This window comes from Aethalodelphis obliquidens, unplaced genomic scaffold (assembly GCF_003676395.1).
Source record: "Aethalodelphis obliquidens isolate GAN/ISIS:26980383/991018 unplaced genomic scaffold, ASM367639v1 scaffold50, whole genome shotgun sequence".
Classification (NCBI taxonomy): domain Eukaryota; kingdom Metazoa; phylum Chordata; class Mammalia; order Artiodactyla; family Delphinidae; genus Aethalodelphis; species Aethalodelphis obliquidens.
In genome coordinates this window covers 10,970,732-10,984,762 of record NW_020837994.1, presented here as the reverse complement: position 1 = coordinate 10,984,762, position 14,031 = coordinate 10,970,732, and positions in this window count along the sequence as shown.

The window sequence follows — 14,031 nt, the reverse complement described above, 5'->3', positions numbered from 1 at the left end:
AGATGTTGTTCCATGTAAAAAGTTTTCCTGAGAACTTAAATTTATTCTTTAAAGTTTTGCAAATTACCACTTTTGATGGGAAATTTTCTAAATGGATTACTTGGCTGTTCCAATCTTAGAGAATACCAAAGTCTAACCTTCTTTTATTGTTCCATAGTCAATACTATGAACATAAATTATCATACTTTAATAATTCACTCAATGTTAATAAAATTCCTATTATGTAGGATTATAGAGAACAAAAAATGAATAAAACATGTTGTCTTCCTAGAATGAGTGACTGCCAAATGTCATAATTAACTTTTATCAGTTAGCTATAATGAATTAATTAGCTATAATTAATACAAATAGCTAGCATTTACAAAGTATCCAACATGTGCCAAATTGTATATTACCCACGTACCATAACTATTCCTCACAACAATCCTATGAGGTTAGTACTATTTTTACTTCCATTTTACAGATGAGAAAGCAGTCTCAAGCTATAGCTTCTCTAAAATTACACGACAAAAAAATTAATTAATTAAAATAAAGTTACACAACTAGTTTAGTAGCACAGCTATGTGGTTTTGTCCTGTTCTGTTCTGAGTTCTTGTATCTGTTTAGTGTAATTTGGGGCCAAATCCTCAGGAATTCTGACGCTTTCATTTATCGATAGCATGATTGGGCAAGATACGTATGTCTGAACTCATTTTCACTTTTTTTTTTTTTTTTTTTTTTTTTTTTTGCGGTGCGCGAGCCTCTCACTGCTGTGGCCTCTCCCGTTGCGGAGCACAGGCTCCGCACGCGCAGGCTCAGCGGCCATGGCTCACGGGCCCAGCCGCTCCGCGGCATGTGGGATCTTCCCGGACCGGGGCACGAACCCGTGTCCCCTGCATCGGCAGGCGGACTCTCAACCACTGCGCCACCAGGGAAGCCCTCACTTTCACTTTTTAAATAAAATGTGGTTAATATGATCTTGAGGATTCTTGGGTATTAAATTAGATAACACGTTTCAAAAAAAAAAAACTAACTTAGTATCTGGCACATAATAGTTACTCATCAAAGTTAGCTTTTCCTTTCCAATTTTACCAGACTAATAACAACTAACACTTCTTTGGACTTCCAGAATGGCAACTTCACCTTATTTAATTTACTGTTTCTAATTATTGTGTGATAAGCCCAATAAGAGTAAATGGACCCGGATTAAGTTGTGATTGTCTTTAAGGTTTTCTTTTTATCGTTGGCAGTCTGCAGTTTAACTAAAAGGTGCTTAGAACTGAATTTATCTTTCTTCATGTTGCTTAGAATTTGATATACTTTTTTAAACATGAAGATTCATGTCTTTCCTTGTTTTTTAAAATTTCCAACCATTGAATCTTCCAGTATTGCCTCTTCTTCACTCTACCACCTCCTTCTGAGTAGATGTAAATCGAGCTGCTCATTCTATTCTCCATATCCCAATCTTTTTCATATATTTCATCACGTTTTCTTCATAGTTTGTATTCTGCATAATTTTCAATTCACCAATTCCCTTTTCAGCTATGAAAAATCTGCTGTTCAATTCACCCACCATTTTGTCACTTTAAACACGTAAATTGTGTACTTCCTCCCAAATTATCCGTTTTTTTTTTTTTTCTTTCAGATTCTTCATAGACTAATCCTTCCATTTGTCATGTGTGCTGCCTCTCCCTCCTGGTAGAGCATTTCCTCATGTAGTTTTTGTCATTTAATGTTGTGAGTTCAACTTTGATAGAACTGTTTTATTAGTGGTCATTACTCTTGCCATGAGCTGAAAGCTATCACTAGAGAAAGATTGTGTTGTTACTTCTGCTGAACACTTCACAGGTTTCACTTGTCCAGAACCACAGTTTTTTACATTAATTTCTCAACTCAAGAGCGTCTCATACTACATGGGAACTGTAGGTTTGGAATACACATCCACAGGACAACCTGGCTTGCAGATTCAAATTCTTTCAATAGACATTTTTTTTTTTTAGTTTAAAGCAGAGACCATCTTTCTTGTTGCTTTCTTAAGACAAGATCAGATTAGTTCTCTTTATCTAAGGGGCAGCTTTGCCAGAATTCAGACCTCTGCAAGGGTCACGGTTTTAAAGCCATGCCATATCCCCTACCCACAGGTGGGCATTAAAACACCAAACTATTATGGTTTATATAGTCTATATATATATTACTGTTGGATTATAAGCTGACTGTCTGGTTTCAAGTTTCTGCTCCATTTCTGGTACCTAGGACTTGAGTTTGAGCTCAGCTCTGTATTTAAAATATTTATTTTTACATTTTATCCAGAATTTTTAAAAATTAATTAATTAATTTATTTTTGGCTGTGTTGGGTCTTTGTTTCTGTGCGGGGGCTTTCTTTGGTTGTGGCGAGCAGAGGCCACTCTTCATGGCAGTGTGCGGGCCTCTTACTGTCGCGGCCTCTCGTTGCGGAGCACAAGCTCCAGATGCGCAGGCTCAGTAGTTGTGGCTCACGGGCCCAGCCGCTCCGCGGCATGTGGGATCTTCCCGGACCGGGGCTCGAACCCGTGTCCCCTGCATTGGCAGGCAGATTCTCAACCACTGCGCCACCAGGGAAGCCCTATCCAGAATTTTTATACATTTAGGAGGGTCAACCATTTTGTAGGGGTCCATGTAGTCTATATACCTACATTAAGTCAGCGATAAACACTTATTGAGTATCTACTTTATATCAGTCACCAATGAAGGCACTAAAGATAGCATTGGTAAATAAAACAGAAGTTCCTATCCTCACAAACTTAATTATAGTGGAGTAGACAATAAACAAATAAGCATATAAGATAATACCAGATGGTGGTAAATGCTATGAAAAAAAAGCAGAGTAAAAAAATGGTGATATGGGGAAGTGATTATGGGAAGAATGACAATGAGAGACTATTTTAGATAGAAGGATGAGGGAAGAAATTTCTGTTAAGATGACATTTGAGCAAAAGCCTAAGAAAATAAAGTTAGGTATGCATATAATGGAGTAGCCCAATGAAAGGTAACAGCTAGTGCAAAGGCCGTGAGGCTAGACCGTATTTGCTATGTTCAAGGAACAACAAAAAAGCCAGAATGGTGCACTGAACAAGAAGAATGATGGTGGGAAGTGAGGTCAGAGGGGTATTGTGGAAGCTAAAATGAATGAGGCAGGCACCTTACATGTGTCTTATAAACCAAAGTAAGGACTTGTGGTTTCATTCAGAATGAGATAAGAGACCAGTGGAGGGTTTTGAGTAGGAGAATAAAATGATGCAATTTATATTTTGGAATGTATCTTTTTGGCTGCTCTATAGAGAATAGACTATCTATGTCTATATTACAGAAATCAAATATTGTCTCCTTGCTTGCTAAGCATGAGCTAGTATAGAAAAAGAATTACCTAATAAAGTTTCGCTTTTATAGATCTGGGATGATCTTTACAAACCAAACACATTTCTAGTCAAGAATTAAAATACCTTTACCTTCTCCCAACCACATCTTAGGATTTTTATTTGAAGCAGTGGTATGTAGAGATATAGCTGTTTCTAATAAAATGTAGAGCAAGTGTGAATTTGAGAATAGAATTAATGTAAATTCCAAATATAATCATTATACTAATTCATCCTATTTCTTATGATACATTTTTAAGGTTGAATGACTTCTTTTGAAGTCTTCTTTCCTGGCTAGGAAATTATCTGACTCCTAGAATAATACATAGTGTGAGATTCTGTTTGCCTTGAATTGAACTTGAAAGAAGTACAGGAAAGCCAAGATCTGATTATCACTAAAAGGTTCTTACATTTTACAGTGTGTGTGTGTATATATATATATATATATATATATAGTTATACGTAAAGGTATGTCCAAAATGTCAGAGAGGATGGATGTTCCAACAGAGCATTCTACACTCTATTATTATTTGTTAGCATTTAGTACATCAGCTTTGTAAAAACAGGAGCTCAGTTTTGTCAGTATATCCAGAAGTGATCAGGTTCAAAGTATTGATTCATGTCAACCAAATTAATAAGATTTTTAATCTCAATGTACACATCACTTCTCTGCAGAGCCTTCCCAGATCCCAGGAATCTAGATTAGCTGTCCTCTTGGTGCTTCTATAATATCTTCTATTTGCCCCTGCCTTAACACTTACAACACTGCATTGTAATCATTAGTTTATAGATCTTCAGGCTCTTTCCCTTATCAGACTGTGAACTCTGTGAGGGTAGGAATTGTATTTGATTTATTTCTATATCTGGAACAGTATCGTGTCTGACAAATAAGGAGGCTTAATGAATATTTGTTGAGTATATGAGTGAGTGAGTGAATAGAAATCTGATGCCCACTAATCAATCTGCAATGAGGGATAAGTCTGCCAAGTGAGGAGAAAACTTTATCGGCAGTTCAGTCAGTCTTTCCAGTAGAAATGTCTACTTGGGAAGCCAAATTATAATAAAAAGTTCATAGAATGAACCCAGAATTAGAGCAAGGGAATTAAAACGAATGACTTGGACCACTGGTACCTTTTTTTCCCTGATTTTATTATTTTCTTATAGTTTATATTAGTTTCATTTTGTAAAGATAATTTATGCATTTTATAGAAAATTAGAAATTTAGAGAAACATAGACATAAACAAAAGTCACCCATAATTCCACCACCCAGAAGCAATTTGTGTTAACATACCAGTGTATTTCATTTAATCCTTCTGTAATGCATTTGTTCTCTCTGAGATCTCACTGTGGGTATAATTTTTTAGGCTGTATTTTCCCCTTCTCATCACAGAATCAATATTTTCTATGCAACTAAAACCACTTCCTGAACATCCTTTTGCATGGTTGTGTAGGCTTCCACTGTATACTCACCTGACTCTCTTAACTGTAAAACAAAGATTTCTCTAGAACAACAAAAAAGCTTCCATTCTTTTCCTGGGGAGAGAAGAGGCTGGGAGTCACCTGCATTGCAGGGGCTGTGTGTGCTGGCTACACGCTTCAGACAACGACAGTAGCACAGGTTTTAAGGCATAAAAGCATTGTTAAAATATAGCCCTAGATCTGCCCCCTTAAGGCAGCGGTCCCCAGCCTTTCTGGCACCAGGGACCGGTTTTGTGGAAGACAGTTTTCCACGGGCAGTGGGTGGGGGGATGGTTTAGACGGTAATGCGAGTGGTGGGGAGCCATGGGGAGCGATGGCGAGCAGCAGATGAAGCTTCGCTCTCTTGTCTGCAGCTCACCTCCTGCTGTGCAGCCTGGTCCCCAACAGGCTGGGGACCGATAGCAGTCCACAGGCTGGGGTTTGGGGACCCCTGCCTTAAGGAATGGACCACTGATACTCTTAATCCATGGTTACCCCATGTCGTCATCTCCACTAAGGATAGACTAGCTGAAGGAGAAGAATAATCGTCAGTAGTCTGCTGGTGTATCATTTCCTCTGGGAAGTTTTTGAGGTTGCAGTAGATTCTCATTATTTTTCTCTCCTCCTTCAGATTTCAGTTAGATCAACATCATTCATATTATACTACCCATAACTGCTGTAACTAGTTACCACAAAATTTGTAGCTTAAAGCAACATAAATATCTTTTCTTACAGTTCTAGATATCAGGAGTCCAAAATGGGTCTCTCTGGGTAAAATTAAAGTGTCCACAGAGCTCTGTTCCTTCTGAAGACTGTAGGGGGAATCAGTTTCCTTGCATTTTCCAGCTTCTAGAGGATACCTGTATTCCTTGGCCTCTTCTCCATCTTTAAAGCCACAAGCGTAGCATCCTTAAATTCCTTTCTGACTCTCTTTCTGTCCAAGCATTCTTTTCTGACTTTTTTAAGGGACACTGTGATTATACTGGACCCTCCTAGATAATCAAGGATAATCTTTCCATCTCAAGGTCCTTAATTTAATCATGTCTGCAAAGGTACTTTTGCCATGTAAGGCAACATATTTGTAAATTCCAGGGATTAGAATATGGGCATCTTTGGAAGAACATCATTCTGCCTACCACAACCCTGACAGTCTGTCTTTAGGAATTTAGGCCAAGATGTAACAGGTTAAACTGTAAAGTATACTGTTCTCCATTTACATTCTATCCTGCAATGATACCCAGCATATGTTTTGTTCCCCAAATCTCTCCTCTTCTCATGATTGCTGGTTTTGATATCATGTTTGTGTGGGGATGATTTCCTACCTTTACTTTATGATTGCCTTTACCGGTGAGCTTCCCCATTTGTAATTTTCTTGATTCTATTTGTGGCCTTTTCTTTTCTACCTAGAGAAGTTCCTTTAGGATTTGTTGTAATGCTGGTTTGGTGGTGCTGATTTCTCTTAGCTTTTGTTCCCCAAATCTCGACAAACATTTACAAGGTGTCTAAAAATAATTCACAATTTTTTCCACTGTACTCTAAATAATAATAATAATAGTAATAATAATAAACTACAATCTTTATTGCTGAACAAATGGGGAACTAGCCTAGAAATACTTTATCCCATTTAGTACCTACAGCAATTCTGCAAGTTTCCTTATTTTCTGAAGTTGAGAAAAATTTACATGCTTTCTCAAAGCCATTTAACCAATAAATGATGGAGCTGGAATTCAAACTGTCTCTTTCAAAACCTGCAATAATTTTTACAAAGTCTGGAGTCTTAGACATGTTTAGATTTTTATGAGGTTTGGAGTCTTAACCTTTCTAAGTCTCAGATTGCCTATCTACCAATGGGCATAGTACCTATCCCACAGGAATTTTGTGAGGACAGATGAGATGCTACATGCAATGTATGCAAACGTTTAACACAATGACTGTTCTATAGTACATGCTCATGGAATGTTACTTTTTATTTAAAAACAAAATCTTAAATTTTATCCCCTACATCATGATTTTTTAACATCTTTATTGGAGTATAATTGCTTTACAATGTTGTGTTAGTTTCTGCTGTATAACAAAGTGAATCAGCTATATGTATACATATATCCCCATATCTCCTCCCTCATCTCATACTAATTATTTTTTATTTTTGTTTTTTCGTTTAATGCCAGCTTTCAAGGAAGGAAGACTATGTCACTTTTACATACTCGTTCTGTTTATTTTTTATTTTTTATTTTTTCGTTCTGTTTAAAACCCATCCAGATGTCTCAATGGGCTCTGTCAGGAGTGGGAGGGTCCCAATGGCTGCTCCCCAAAGCCAGCAGATCATTTACCACTGTTCCATTGCTCCATGTTACTCATTATGTGAAATAAATAGGATATGGTTTTTTTGTTTTTTTGTTTTGTTTTTTTTCTGGTACGCGGGCCTCTCACTGTTGTGGCCTCTCCCGCTGCGGAGCACAGGCTTCGGACGTGCAGGCTCAGCGGCCATGGCTCACGGGCCCAGCCGCTCCGCGGCATGTGGGATCTTCCCGGACCGGGGCACGAACCCGTGTCCCCTGCATTGGCAGGCGGACTCTCAACCACTGCGCCACCAGGGCAGCCCAGGATATGTTTTAATACAATCATTTCACCGTGGTCAAAATTGAGGTATAGAAAGATTGTCATATAGGAAGACACCAACAGGGCCAGTTCTCCTGAATCCAAGTGCAGTGCTTCAACCCACTGGCAATTTCAAATAATGTGACACAGAAGAATATGACACGGAATGGCAAACACACTCTCTATAATATTGCATAGCAGTGAGAACTAATATTTCTATTATGTACATTTCTATACATGCATGTTTTGAAGGGAAGGTTACATTTGGAGTCACCTGTAAATAGATAATTCACCCAGTCTAAGAACAGCCAAATTTTAGAATTGACCCATAGATGTTGCTGCTGAAACATAGAATCAACATATTGAATGTTTTTTTGTTTTCAGGTAAAGCTCCTCAAACTGTCAGCCTCCATTATCTATATATGACGCTTTAGGTCATCAATTATATTTCTAACAAGAAGTAGTGCTCTGTGAAGATTTTGGTGTTAAAAATGTCTTTTTAAAAAGGTTGATTTAAATGCCTGGAAAAAGTTATTACACAATTTCTTACTTTACCATCTAATCAAGTTTGGGTTTTAGGGGAAAAAATAAAACCTGAAGATGAAAAAGAATTGTTGGAAATCAGGTCAACACGATCTCAGAGTTTATCTTTGAAGTAAGGCTTAAGTTGTATCTTTGATAAATAAGTAATGAGGTTCACATACTGGACTAAAATATCTAGTCGTAGCAGTGTTTGATAATAAAAGGGATGCCATTAATAATTGAGAATCGATAATACTCAGAATGGCTTCTGCTGAACCAAACATTTAGTAGGTAGGATTTGGCCCAGCAAATGCAAACAATTGTGTCTGTGATTTCCCTGATGTAAGCTAGTATCTAAATAGCTGAAACTTTCTAACCTTTCGTAAAGGATAGTGGAAAGACCAGGGGCTTCAGTGTCAAGCAAAGCTGAGTTGAAGCTTGGGCTCTTCCTTATATCTCTGAGCTTCCGTTTTCTTATCTGTAACATGGGTGTGCAATGCTACTACCTCATAGGATTACTAAATGAGATAACACAGGAAAAAGGCCTAGAATAGGGTCTGGTACTTAGTGAGTGCCCAGCAAATGGCAGAAGCTCTTTTTCTTGTGTTGGCCTGAAACAGACTGACAGATATGTCTCCAGCAATGATGGTTTCACTTGGGATCAGCAGAGAATTGCGATTTGGGGTCTGCAACCCTGACAAGCCACGTGCAAATCCCCACACAAAAAAAGGAAAGAGAACGCTTTTATAGAGGGCGGGGCTAGTGTAAACACAGTTCTTGGCTTTTCATTGGATGAATCCTTGTCAGGAAATAAGAGGAGTCTTTCTTCTTCCTGTTGGTCTCTGCTATCATCACAAGGTGTGAGACCTTTCTGGTCTCCCAACTCAATTTAATTGAGGTTTTGTTTATTAATTTTTTAGTTATTATTTTCATCAATAATATTAATAATCATGTTGGGGGAAAAGCTGCATCCATATTGCAGTTATGAAGAAATTTTCAAATTCACACTCAAATGCCATCAGAATGCATTATAGGGAAAAATACATAGTGATCTCCTTACAGAGTGCTTGTAAAGTTAAGAAGGAGTAAACATTGAGGAGTCCCAGAATTTAAAGGTACCTTACAAACCTAACATGATGTTAAGAATGATGCAGCTGCGCTTACGGGATAATATTTCAATTGCTTCACTGAGATCTGTTTCTCGAGTATTTCTGGGTTTTTATTAAAGTCCTAAGATAAATGCCTATACTATTGAACCCGCTGAGTCAGACTTTTCTTAAGGACCATCTATCACTTTAACTTATCAGGCAGTCTAGCCCTGAATCTGGAACACGTGGCAAAGACAGATTGCTTAGTTGGAGATGAGGACGACTTGGCCACAAAGGTCTCTCATCTCATCTGTTCTCATGAAAATATCTGTGACGTTCTCTGAGGAAAGCCAAGAGACTCTGTTCTAAGAAGCACACAGGCTGACTGCCCTTCCAACGGAGGACCTAGCCATCCCAGAGAGCAGGCTGTGTTAGCGAAAGGTCCAAACTTTGACATTCTATTCCCCTGCTTCAAATAATCATCATCCATTTGTTCCACTCTTTACTCACTAACCTCTCCCCAAAATATAATTCAGAGACATTTATTATGTGTCTACTCTGCCATACTCACTGTTAGACCCTTTGCACATATTAACTGATTGCATTCTAAGACAACCCTGTAAAATTTTATGGGGTATTCAGAGATGAATAAAGCTGTTTCCTTATCTTTGAGCAGTTCTCTGTCTACAAAAGGAGACCACTGCAAAAGGCCTCTTCCCTAGGCAATTGTGTTTCATTTGGCCCTAGCTTTTTCAACCAATTACCCCTCTGCTCTATACCACTAACATTTACTCTTATCCTTCAAGTCGTTATTGGAACCACCACTTCCAGGAGGATTTTTAGAATGTATTGTGGGAGACTCTGTTCAGTTCCACTTTGCATAGTTCAGTTCTGGTCAGTTCTCTGCCTTTTTCTTTCCTAATCATTCCAGTGAGGCACTTATCCCTGACCTTCCTCCCCACAGAGGATTTCTCCTGAGATGTGAGTGATGATACACTACTTTTCTGTCTGGTTTTCTTTGAGTTAAGGTTTTTGTTCTCCTTTTCTCTCCTTTACATGTTTACCTACGTCTGTGTTTTCCATTTTTAAGAGTAAGATCCTTAGAGGACTGGATAGCTTATAGACCTCTATAATAAAGAAATAAACACCCGTAGAAAATGTTCAGAGAATTTTAAGAAAATCGTCTAAAATGGTGTAATTCAGTGCCTTCATTTTACAGATAAGGAAAATTCAAGGTAAGCAGATTGCTTGGGTTTATAACCTTGGTTGGGGGCAAAAGCAGGATCTGAAATAAAGTCTCCTGGGAATCAGTATATTTAAACTTTAAAAAGAAGTCCTCCACTCTTATTCTAGTGGTCTTTCCACTGTATCATTTATTTCTTCTTAACAAATTACTCTTATAGTGACTTAATAAGGTGATTGTATCATTGAAGACAATTTTGGAAGTAGAATATAATTTAGAGGACATTAGTTCAATTTTTATCATTACAGAAAATAAAATCCCTAACATATACATTGTGCTAAGAGTTTACAAAAAATTACATACACTTGTTTCTCACAAAATCCACATGATGTAAGCAAAATATTTTTATCCCAATTCCATAGATGAGGAATTAAAGGCAAAAGTACATGCAAAAAAGAGAAAAAATCATATATTGAACTCCTTTTCCCCCCATTACTCAGTTACAACTATTATTCAACTATTATTAGCTCTGTCCGATTTCCCCTACTTCCTCCCTAATCCCATGTATTTTACCATTTCTTCTGTAAACATTTCAGAATGTTTCCAATTAATAAGTGATTATTTTGTATATATTTTGAAGGTTTCCTAATTTATCACTTTGAAACATAAATTTTACATCTGGGGATTTGTTTTCCATGTTGGAGTAGTTAGATGGTTAAGAAGTCTGAGAGTTGGAAACATCATGTTTATATCCCAGTATTAGTAACTTCTGTATGAGAACCTACTATGGGGCAAACAAGGAAGGAAACTGGGTTGGGGGAAGGAGGGGAGGGTGCACTTGCCAAAAATCCCATTGAGTAGAGTCAGATGCACTGAATTCAATAGATATCAACAGCATAATTAAGTAAGATTTACTGTAGGGTCTTTTAGAAAGTATTTGTGAATTGCTATCTGTAATTCATCCTAATCATGGAATAAGGACCTTTAAACTACTGTACTTTAGGACAAGCTCCTCTCTTCCTGGAAAAGTTGGTTAGCATGAGAACTGTTCTCAACATTAGTACCATGTTGTGGTGTGGTTCATTGGCTTTTCAATTGTGGAAAACCAGATACATTTTCCAGTTCCAATGTACCCTGGACCTTGAATCTTATTAAAGTATGTGAGAATTGAGGCCTTCAAATGGCCTTTGCATAATATCCCAGGTTCAAATAGACAAGAGTACTTCCTTTGATGCTCTGGGGCTGCAAATGCAGGTGCCCTAACCTGCCTTAGGCAGTGTGCTTAGGTGACCCAAGCTAGATCACACTTGCTGGCCAGACTGGAGTGAATGCAAAGATGGGAAATACTCTGAAAAGACATTAAGCAGTTCTTTGTATTCATACCCCCTACAGGCTTTATTGTTTTTTGTCCATGTGTTAACCTAGTTTTCCAATATTCATTGATTTTTTAAGCTATCCAATTTTCTAGCAATAAATTCCTTTTTTCCTTAATTTAGCCAAAGCCATTTGTTTGTTTGCTTTTTGTTTTCCCTTGCAACCAAATAACTCTGGCTGAGACATCATCTGTGTGTGAATAGAGTTTATTGCACTCTTGGGTGAAAACTGTCAGTTCCCTCTTCAACCCCAAATTAGGGGGGAGCTGAGACTCGAGCAGAGTGATCTTCCTCTAGTACTCTGACTGGCTCCTTCTCATACTTCACATTTCTACTCAAAAAATCACCTCCACAAAGAGGGTTTATTACAACCACTCAACCTAGTAGTCCCTCTCCAAATCAGTCTGTCACATAACCATGTTTGTTTTATTTTCTTTATCACAATTTTGTTTGTTTATTTTTATCTCTGTATTGTGTCTTTACTCCCAAAATGTAATCTCCTTGAGGACAGGGACCTCATATATCTTATTCATCTCTGTATCCCTAGAAATAGTGACAATGCTTGGCAAATAGTAGGTCATCAGCTAATTGTTTTAAATGAATGAATGGGTAAATGAATAATCTTGCCCATGATCACACAGCTTTTAAGAGGAAGAGATTGGATTTACACTGAAGTAACCTGATGTCTCCATTCAGCCTTTGTGGGAAGTTTAAAAGCAAGTAGTTGACTTGTACGGAGAGAAAAAAGGAGAGAGAGAGGTACACAGACACAGTGAGAGAGAAAGAAAGAAAGAATGTTTAAGAAAATGGAAGTATCTGCTTCTATCTGCTAACCTGGCAAATTGTTTGCATTTAGTGCCAATCCAAAGCTCTTAACTAAGGTGAAACTGTGAATCTTTGCTTTCTGTTTAAGCCAGTAAAGCATTTTCATCTAAGATATCCATTAAGGTGGCAAGTGTCTTTTAGTTTAGTACAGCAGTTTTGGTAGTAGCAGGGTTATGAGTCTGTAGATTGCACAGAGCCTCCCACTAGTAATATATAACACAGAGCTTGTGTTTTAGCATCTCTTTGGAATAAAGGTCATGGGATGGGGTTGTGAAAAGTATGGCGTTTCTGAGTCCCCGGATGAATTTGAGCCACTAAATTGTCACTGGCCCTACTGTTTAGTAAGTGGCTATTCCATGTAAAATCTGCCATTATCCAGGATTACATTAGGCACTTAATATACATTATTTCACTTCATCTGTACCACAATTAGCCTGTGAGGCAGACATCACTATCCCATTCTACAGTTGAGGAAACAATTCAGAGAATTTAAGTAAACTACCTAGGCAGTGTCAGTAAGCGTATTCGGCGTCAGGTTTGGGACTCCCTAGTCCAAATTCTTAACCACTCAACTATGTTTAGAAGAAGATATTAAAATCCTTGAAAAGAAGCGTCATTTATATTTAAACAAATTACTAAGGATAAAACAATAAGTAAGATTCACTATCTGCAGTGGAAGCAGCCTGGGATTAGGCATTACTAAATGTAGGTTCTGGGAGTAGTTTTGATACTGTGTGTCTACATGATATTAAGCAGCTCATCCTGTGAGTATTGGAAAAAAACCTTGTACCTGCCTCTCAGATGCCTGCATCCAACCCCAGCCTTACCATTGCCTGTCTCTGTTACCTTGTACAAATCACTTTATTTCTATCTGCTTCAGTTCCATAACTGTAGGATGAAAAAATAATACCTGACACATGGAGATTAAGAAAGATAAATGTCAGAAAGTGTTTAGAAAATTATAGTGCCAGGGATTAGGAATTTTAGATAATGACTGCCTCAGCATTTAATAGATATTATTTTTTAAAATATGGCTTTCTTTTATCACAAGAGATTATCGCTTTGGTGTTTCAGCCAAAATTTCCATTTACACCTTTTTGCTTTGTTTTGTTTTATTTTTTTTTGTTTTTGACCAGTAGCTTTAATAAATTATTTAGGTGATGAACTTTTTCTACTGACATACTCTGTCTCCTTAACAGAGCTTTAGAAAGTTTTAGTTTTGTTTGTTGATGTCTCAGAAGATGGGTTTCATTAGGATGAAGACTGAGGTTTATTCATCTGCCTCCCCTGACCCACACATAATACCTGGCACCCAGTCAGCCCCTTGTCATTGACTGAATTAATGAAGACCTGTTACTTAGCCTCTTTGGATCTTAGTTTCTTAATCATTGCAGAGTAAAATAGAAAAACAGTGTAAGCATTTCAGAGAATTTAAGCCGAGCGTAGGAAATGTTGAATATCATGCCAGGACATTTCATAACTTACTTACTGTTGCCCATCACTAGTTATCACTTTCAGTTTTAGTATCAGAACACACACTAAGCTGATAGGCAGGGAGTGAGTACCCCAGTCTCCACACCACTGAGCACGTCTACCTTTGGAAACAATCTGT